This window comes from Erinaceus europaeus, chromosome 14, assembly GCF_950295315.1.
Source record: "Erinaceus europaeus chromosome 14, mEriEur2.1, whole genome shotgun sequence".
Classification (NCBI taxonomy): Eukaryota; Metazoa; Chordata; class Mammalia; order Eulipotyphla; family Erinaceidae; genus Erinaceus; species Erinaceus europaeus.
The window spans coordinates 24,410,165-24,419,513 of record NC_080175.1 but is presented as its reverse complement, the minus strand read 5'-3'; the positions used below and the strand labels follow the sequence as shown (position 1 = coordinate 24,419,513).

General features: G+C 38.0%; 1 pseudogene; it reads right to left on the bottom strand.

The window, feature by feature from the left end:
* Positions 1-6,284: 6,284 nt before the first annotated feature.
* On the bottom strand, positions 6,285-6,638 carry LOC103120082 (large ribosomal subunit protein eL34-like; annotated as a pseudogene).
* Positions 6,639-9,349: the final 2,711 nt, after the last annotated feature.

The following is a 9,349-nucleotide window of genomic DNA, read 5'->3' as shown; positions in this document are numbered from 1 at the left end:
GTACTCTTATAATCTTACAATATTGAAAACCATTAAGTCACTGATCCAAGTTTAGCAAATAATGAAAAAAGAGTAAAATGTTTGCTCAAGTGTAATTAGAGAAGTGAGGTAAAAGAACAGGAAGGAAGCATAAGGGGAAAAAGTAAAGTGGGAGATCATAAAGGTGACAAAGAAAAGAAGTGAGGTGGGCTGTAGTGGGGAGGGTGAGAAGGACTGTTTAGATGGCTTTGCCCCTATCAGGAAGGACATTTGCATCTAAGTGCTCAAAATAAGTGCTAGCACATTTTTCCGGTTTATTCCGCTTTTCTTCTAGGATTTCTTAACTGCTTCCAATTTTAGTTAGACTCTCAGTGTGTGGTGAGTGTGATGAAAGAAGAGACTTAGGGGCATGCCCCCCACCCCTTCCCAGCCACCCTTGAGCATCAGATAGTGTAACAGTGGGGCTAATTTCCACTATGGAACATGATTTAGTGTGACAGTTGTCCAACATAAAAGGTGTAAACAGATTGGTTTTTTTTTAGATTTATCTTTATTTATTTATTGGATAGAGACAGCCAGAAATCAAGAAGGAAGGGGGTGATAGAGAGGAGAGATACAGAGAAACGCCTGCAGCACTGCTTCACCACTCACAAAGCTTTTCCCATGCAGGGCTCGAATGTGGGTCCTCGCACATTGTAACATGTGTGCTCAACCAGGTGTGCCACCACCCAACCCCTTGTAACTGTACTCTTCATTCTTAATCTCATGGCTCTTGAGATAAGGCTTGAAATGAAGATTTGGGTTAAGGTTCATTTTTTTCCCCATAAGGGAATGACTCCCTATTTTGCTGTAGGTAGGTGCAGGGACAAGATCTTGCTTGTTCTTCTGGTCCTAGAGTTTTTACAGCCTTGTGACTTATTGTATGTTTTCTTTTGGGGTTCTGTTGCCAGCTTATTTAGTCTGATGCTCTAATCTCTGAGTGATGACATGTCATAACTATAACCCCAAGACATTTTCAGGTAAAGGCAAGATGCAGGCACTCCTTGATTTTATTTGTGGGAGGTATATTCTAGCCTACAGGGACATGTATAAGAAATATAACATCATTATAAGGGGCCTTGGTAAAATCAAGCTGACATATGGTAGTTTTGAAGGGTTCTTAGAGCTATGAAGAGAATATTTTTCAGAGAAATTATTTTTTCAACAGTTGTTCCAAGAAGAGGCTTAACGGACTTCCTGTGATTTTTTAAAACCACCTGCTATTCTTAAGGCAGCTGTCCACACATGCTCAGTGTCAGTCTGTACACCCCAGATTCCAGGCATCCCTGGGAAAGTTCTTCTATTGAAATGGAGACTTTTACTGAAAAGTAAATGAGCAAGAATTTGTGAATAGACTCACTGAATACATGAGACAGATTATGAAAACCAGCAATAGGAATTCTCTTTGTACTGAAACTCCATCTTTTAAATAAAATGGTACACGCTTTCATAGATATACATATTTTCATGACACAAACTTTATTGGCAATTTTCTGTAGATTTCTGATGTAAATAAATATTAAAAGAGTGGCCAGGTGGTGGTATACCTGGTTGAGTACACATGTTGCAATGCCTAATAACCCAGGTTTGAGCCCCCAGCCCTCACCTGCAGGGGGAAAGCTGCAGGGTGAAGCAGTGTTGCAGGTATCTCTTTGTCTCTTTTCCTCTCTATCACCCTTTCCCTCTTAATTTCTTGTTGTTTCTATCCAAAAAATAAATAAAGATAATAAATTAAAAAAAATAAATACATATTAAAGGCATAATTCAGCTTGCTACCTTCAGGTCTGGCTCTCACATGGGAGTTAGGCAGTGGCATAGATTAGAGTTTAGACCAATTCCATACAACTCAAAAGGACTATTATAAGGAATTCAGAGTTCACAGGCTGCTCAAGAGTCATTTTCATGTAAGAACAACACAATACATTCTTACTTCATAAATCAAATGACAGCAACCACTCAGAAAATGACAAGAGCATGGACTTAACTTTAGATGATGGTCACTAGATCACACTAACTTCATGGGATGGACATGTATTCTATCATTACTATCTGTATCTGTGCCCTTCCACTTACTTAAACATATTTGAGAAACACATCAGAGGACAGGTTTGGCTTGAGATTCAGAGATCTAGTTAGCCATCATATAAAGAATTCATTTCTTGCTTTGTAGTAACTTAAGCCCAGGTAACAACCGACTTCACTGAAGCTTTCAAAAGCACATATTTATTAAATAAAATAGTATCATTGTGAATATGGATATACAAATAGATATTAAAATACTTAACATTGTTTTACATTCTTAAAATTCTAAATAAATCCCCATAGTCATATTGTTTTCATATTTTCTATGGAGAAAAGTTTTATTAACTCTAGAGTAAATGGCAGTTTAATCTTTCCCAGTATTTTGATTTAATAAAATTATATGAGAGTGAGACCATCCAAGTGGTGATTTTGATATTAAAATGTTGGCAATCCCAATGTGTCTCATGACAACCTTGAATTATTTATGATGTTATTCTTGACTTTGAATTCTAGCAATTCTATCTAGGTTGTGGCTGTGTGACAAGTTTTTTTTTATGTTTGTTTGTTTTACTTCTAAACATATTGGAGTTGTTGGAATGTAGTGTGTTATTTTCGATGACTAAAAAATAGATTATCTCTAATTCAGTGCTCATAACTGCAGACCAGGAGTTTACTCCAAGACCAGAATATAGCCATTAAAGTTACCTGTCAGTCCTAAGTATTTTCTAGAAACTGTGAGTACCTACTTCTTTGTAAACTAAGGCAGGTGAGACTTTTCCTCTCCTGTCACATAATTAATAATTTCTGAGCTACTTCCCTAAGGAATGCAAGGGAAGGAGTAGAGAAGAAATTTGCTGTCCAGATCCTCTTCTGACTGAGTATGGTTGAAGTTCTGATGTGTACATGATAAAATATACAAAATCTTTGGAGATGATTGTGCCAGATGTAAGAATTTGCACTTCCTATCCTGATTCTTGTGTTGATTCATACTGTGATTCAACAAACTGTAGTATGTAGGCTGAGGGTAAAGTAGCCCATGGCAAGTCCTCCCTACAATATTAGAATACAGTCACTCACCAGAATGTGGACACATCCAACTAGTACAGAAAATGGAAAGTAGGCTGACCCTGAAATTTTAGGTCTGGTGTGTGTAGGGGGGAAACATTTGTTTATCCAAGTACTTTACCCTAAATTCTTAACTTGACATTATTTAAATTAAGTTATCAAAAGAAACTTAGATCATATCAGGGAAATAACTCTAGTTATAAAGACAAAATCAATCAGTAATGGCAAAAGATAACCATTATGGAAACTGTATAAAGTGAAAAGATCCAATGGCAAATTAAATCTAGGGCCTGGGCAGTGGTGTACCTGGTTAAGCACACATATTACCAAGCTCTTGAGCTCCTTGGACTAGGGTTTGAGCCCCCACTTGCCACCTGTAGGGGATCCACTTCACAAGTGGTGAAGCGGGTCTGTAGATAGGTAGCTTTCTCTCCCTCTATGTTTCTGTCCTTTCTCAATTAATCTGTGTCCTATCTAATAAAATTAGAAAAAAGAAAAAAAAAAAAAAAGGAATAAACGGTTGCCAGAGTAGTGGATTTGTAGTGCCAGCACAGAATCCCAGCTATAACCCTGGAGGCAATAAAAATAATAATAAATAAATCTAAAAATCCATTAAGCTGTAATGATCAAGATGTGGTTATTCACTTGTCAAAACCTATGGAACTTACACAAAGGGTGAATACTAATGAGAACAAACTATGGACTTAAGTTAATAATGATTTGTAATTGTGACAAATGTTCCACACTGAGGATTCAAGATGCTAATAATACAGGAAACTGATGGTACTGGTGGTAAGGGAAGTGAGGGAGGTGAGGGTTACATGACAATTTTTTGTACTCTCTGCTCACCTGAAAGTGCTCTAAAATGAAGTCGATGGGGGATGAGAAATTGTACCTATGTGTCAACTGTACTATAAACCACCAGCCCCCACTAAAATAATTCTTTTAAAGTTAAAAAATAATAATAAAATGAAGTCCATTATTACATTTTTTTTCCATTATTACATTTTAATTCAAGTATATAGTGTAACTAACATATACTGTTTGTAAATGCTTATTTCTGCCACAGAAATTCTGACTTCACAGGATTAATACTATAAATCTTGAAACTTATGATGTTATTGATTCATGGGTGTTGTATGCTTTACATTGGTTTGGTCTAGCTCTCCCCCTGCCAGGAAAAGTGGTTTAGTCCTGCTACTTTTGGGGGCGCTTGTCCCCGCCCCAAAGAACCCCGACAGAATTAGAAACTTCTTGGCGCCGCCATGTGAGAAGGAGGCAGGAGAGTTCTGTTTGGTGATTAGTTTGGGTTAGTTTATGAATCGTTGTTTGTGAATAAAGAAATACAGCTTCCCGGCCCAGCCATGTGTCCTCGAGTCTCTGTTACCCGCCCATGAAGCCAGCTCCGTTAAAACAACACATGGGCTGAATGCTTTTTGTTTTTTATTACTTTTAAAATAAAAAATCAGTATATACCTAGAAGTACACAAATCATGACAGTTCAAAAAGTTAACATGTCATCATAACCACCATAAAGTCATAATAGCACCAGCACCTCAGAAACAATTGCCAGTAACATTTACTACCAGAAATCAATTGGTTTCTTTTTGAAATTAATAAAATAGAATTTTTTTGCCTCCAGGGTTATTGCTGGGGCTCAGTGCCTGCACTACAAATCCACTGCTCCTGGAGGCTGTTTTATCCCTTTTGTTGCCCTGGTTGTTTATCATTGTTGTTATTATTGTTGTTGTTATTGTTGTCATTGTTGTTGGATAGGACAGACAGAAGTAGAGAGAGGTGGGGAAGACAGAGAGGGGGAGAGAAAGACACCTGCAGAACTTCTTCAACGCTTATAAGCGATCCCCCTGCAGGTGGGGAATCAAGGGCTCAAACTGGGATCCTTGCTCAGGTCCTTGCACTTCGAGCCATGTGCGCTTAACCCACTGCTCTACCGCCCACCCCCCAATAAAATAGAATTCTATAGTTTGTGATTTTCTGAGTCTGACTTCTTTTTCAAGTATATTAAAATTTTTCATTTAAAAACTTTTTGGATAGAGATAGCCAGAAATCGAGAGGGTAGGGGAAGATAGAGAGGGCTGCAGACCTGCTTCACCACTTAGGAAGCTTCCCCTCCACAGGTGGGGACTATTAAACATTTTTTTTTCTTTTTAATTTTTTTTTTATTTAAGAAAGGATTAATTAACAAAACCATAGGGTAGGAGGGGTACAACTCCACACAATTCCCACCACCCAATCTCCATAACCCACTCCCTCCCCTGATAGCTTTCCCATTCTCTATCCCTCTGGGAGCATGGACCCAGGGTCATTGAAGGTTGCAGAAGGTAGAAGGTCTGGCTTCTGTAATTGCTTCCCCGCTGAACATGGGCATTGACTGGTCGGTCCATACTCCCAGTCTGCCTCTCTCTTTCCCTAGTAGGGTGGGGCTCTGGGGAAGCTGAGCTCCAGGACACATTGGTGGGGTCTTCAATCCAGGGAAGCCTGGCCAGCATCATGGTGGCATCTGGAACCTGGTGATTGAAAAGAGAGTTAACATATGAAGCCAAACAAATTGTTGAGCAATCATGGACCCAAAGCTTGGAATAGTGGAGAGGAAGTGTTAGGGAGGTACTCACTGCAAACTCTAGTGTACTTCTGCTTTCAGGTATATATTTTGCAGCAGTTTATGGATACGTGTGAACATAAGCTCTCTCTCACAGAAACTGGTGTATATCTAGGTTATGGGACTTTGTTAGAAAGTGAACCACCTGAGATGAAATTAGAGTGTACTATAAAAGGAAAGGTCTCACCCGAGTAACGAAGCTGAAGGGTTGTCATTCCACTTGTGAAGTCTCTGGACACAGTCTGAGGTGAAGCATGTTGAGGTGGCAATCGTTGCGTTGGTTAGGTTGTGATCGGCGGATGCAATATTATTTGATATGGATTGGGAGAGGCATACGGGAAAGTGGGCCCTATCCAAGGGTTCCAGGACTGGGGGAAGTAGGGGCTCTATAGTGGAGATGTGAGGTTCCTGCTGTCTTAGGGTTCAAAAAGACAATCGATAGTTAATGTTATCATCACATTATTTGGTAATTGGGTTAACTTTGAAAAGTCCTTTTGTTATGGTTTGCTGTTATTAAACATTTTTTAAGTTCTTTATTATTATTACTCAAAATTGCTCCGTTTATTTAGCTTTCTGACTTTGTGCTTGTGCCTTCAACACTTTGATGACAATTTCTGCTGCTCAATAAGGAAAGTAGGCTTGATCCTGTGTCGGACGCACTTAGCACACATGGAGCCACCATAGGCCCTGCTGACATGCTTTTTTGTTTTTGGCAGCCTCTTAAGGACTTTAGGCCTCCCCACACGAACCCTGCAAGTCGGCCTGGACAGCTATCACAGGCAGATTTGGGTCCCTTCCCAACCTTCTTGGTGTAATGGTAAACAGTTCTATTACCTGGGGTTCTGGATAGCCTAGTTTGGTTGGAGGCTGTGCTGTAGGACAGCCTATGTTGGTAGGTCAAACGTTGGACCATTGCGAATGCCTGTCAATGCCATTTCCAGAAGACTAAACATTTTTACAGGCAGAATATTTAAGCTTTTAGTGATAAATGTGTTTTAAATTGGTTAAAAACAGATACTATGCTTGATCTTAGTTAAAAGGCTGAGAAGTGATGATCACTGTTTTAATTCTTAATGAAGAAAACTCCTTTCCCAAAGCCATGAAGATACTTCCATCTACCAGTCTTTTTTAAAATATATTTATTTATTTATTCCCTTTTGTTGCCCTTGTTGTTTTATTGTTGTAGTTATTATTGTTAGATAGGACAGAGAGAAATGGAGAGGGGAGGGGGAAGACAGAGAGAGGGACAGAAAGATAGAAACCTGCAGACCTGTTTCACTGCTTGTGAAGCGACACCCCTGCAGGAGGGGAGCCAGGGCTTGAACCAGGATCCTTATGCGGGTCCTTGTGCTTAGTGCCACCTGCGCTTAACCCGCTGCGCTACAGTGCGACTCCCCCATGTACCAATCTTTTATTCTGTCTTTTTTTTCCCTCTTTAATATTTGGATCTAAATTACCTTGAAATTGACTTATTGGGTGGAGGGCAGATAGCATAATGGTTATGCAAATAGACTGTCATGCCTGAGGCTCCAAAATCCCAGGTTCAATCCCTCACCACCATAAGCCAGAGCTGAACAATGCTCTGGTAACAAAAATAAAATTAAATTAAAAAAATGATTTTTCGTGTGTATGGTGTGAGGTAGGGGTCAAACTTCATTGTCTCCATATGGCTATACAGTTGATCTAGAAATATATATATATATATCCCTCCCATTTCTCCAAAGTGTCATGTTTATCATAAATCGAATCTCTACCTCTGTATGGGCATGTTTTTAGACTCTGTTCCACTGGTTCTCATCTATCCTTGCTCCAATTCTGTATTACCTGGATATCAGCATATCTAGTACTCAAGCCACTCCTCTTTGTTGTCCCGTTTTCAACACATTTCATTTGTTCTTGGGTATTTGCCTTTCCAGTTAAACCTCAGAATTAGCTTGTTGATTGTGTATATTTAACACATGTACACACACACACACACACACACTTTTGAAGAATTTTTAATTAACATTGCACAGAATTCATTTATCAATTTGAGGGAAATAGACATCTTTCAAATGTAGTCTTCAAATTCATGAATACTGTTTATGTCTTCATTTACTTAGGTCTATGATTTCTTGCAATAATGCTTTAGGGTAGTATGTATTTCATAGTTTATGTTTGCAAATGCACATTTTATATGTTATAATAGTCATAGCTCACATACTTCCATGTTTTGTAAACACATAATTTAAATGGCCCATAATTTTATAGTTTATATGCTTCATAATTTTCTGTGTAAATGCTTTTGTCTTTGATAGACATTTAAAGTTTATGAATGTTTGTGATGTTATTGAATGTTTTGAAATTTTATTTTCAACTAGAAATTTAATAAAAATTTTACTATGCTGACCTTATGTCTAGTAACTTATTATATCCCCTTTTTTGAATGGTTTATTTGTTGATTATTTTGAAGTTTTTGTATACTCTACCATATCATCTCCCACTGTTTATGGTCATTAGACTTTTTTTCTAGTTTTATTATATTTTATAATAAGACATATATTAAATCATCATTCAGTACCATGATTAACAGTGTGAGCAGCCTGAATAGTTTCACTTTTAAAGAATGTTTCATTATATTACTACTTGTACTAAAAGAATACAGACTGGAAGAGAAGAAGTCAAGCTCTCACTATTTGCAGATGATATGATAATATACATAGAAAAACCTAAAAAATGCAGCAGAAAACTACTGGAAGTTATTAGGCAATATAGCAAGCTGTCAGGCTACAAAATCAATGTACAAAAATCAGTGGCATTTTTTTTATGCAAACACTAAATCTGAAGAAGAAGAAGACATCCAGAAATCACTCCCATTCACTGTTGTAGCAAAATCAATAAAATACCTAGGAATAAAGCTGACCAAAGAAGTGAAAGACTTGTATACTGAAAACTATGAGTCACTATTCAAGGAAATAGAAACTGATACCAAGAAATGGAAATACATCTCATGCTCATGGATTGGAAGAATAAATATCATCAAAATGAATATTCTCCCCAGAGCCATGTACAAATTTAACACAATACCCATCAAACTTCCACCAAGCTTCTTTAAGAGAATAGAACAAAAACTACAGTCATTTATCTGGAACCAGAAAACCCCTAGAATTGCCAAAACCATGTTGAGGAAAAGAAACAGAAATGGAGGCATCACATTCCCAGATCTCAAACTATATTATAATGCCATCATCATCAAAACAGCCTGGTACTGGAACAAAAATAGGCACAGAGACTAGTGGAACAGAATTGAAAGCCCAGAACTAAACCCCCACACCTATGGCCATCTAATCTTTGATAAGGGGCCCAAAGTATTAAATGGAAGAAGGAGGCTCTCTTCAATAAATGGTGCTGGGAAAACTGGATTGAAACATGCAGAAGAATGAAATTAAACCACCTTATCTCATCAGAAACAAAAATCAACTCCAAGTGGATCAAGGACCTGGATGTTAGAGCAGAAACTATCAAACACTTAGAGGAAAACATTGGTGGAACTCTTTCCCACCTAAACCTCAAGGACATCTTTGATGAAACAAACCCAATTGCAAGGAAGACTAAAGCAGAAACAAACCAATGGGACTACATCAA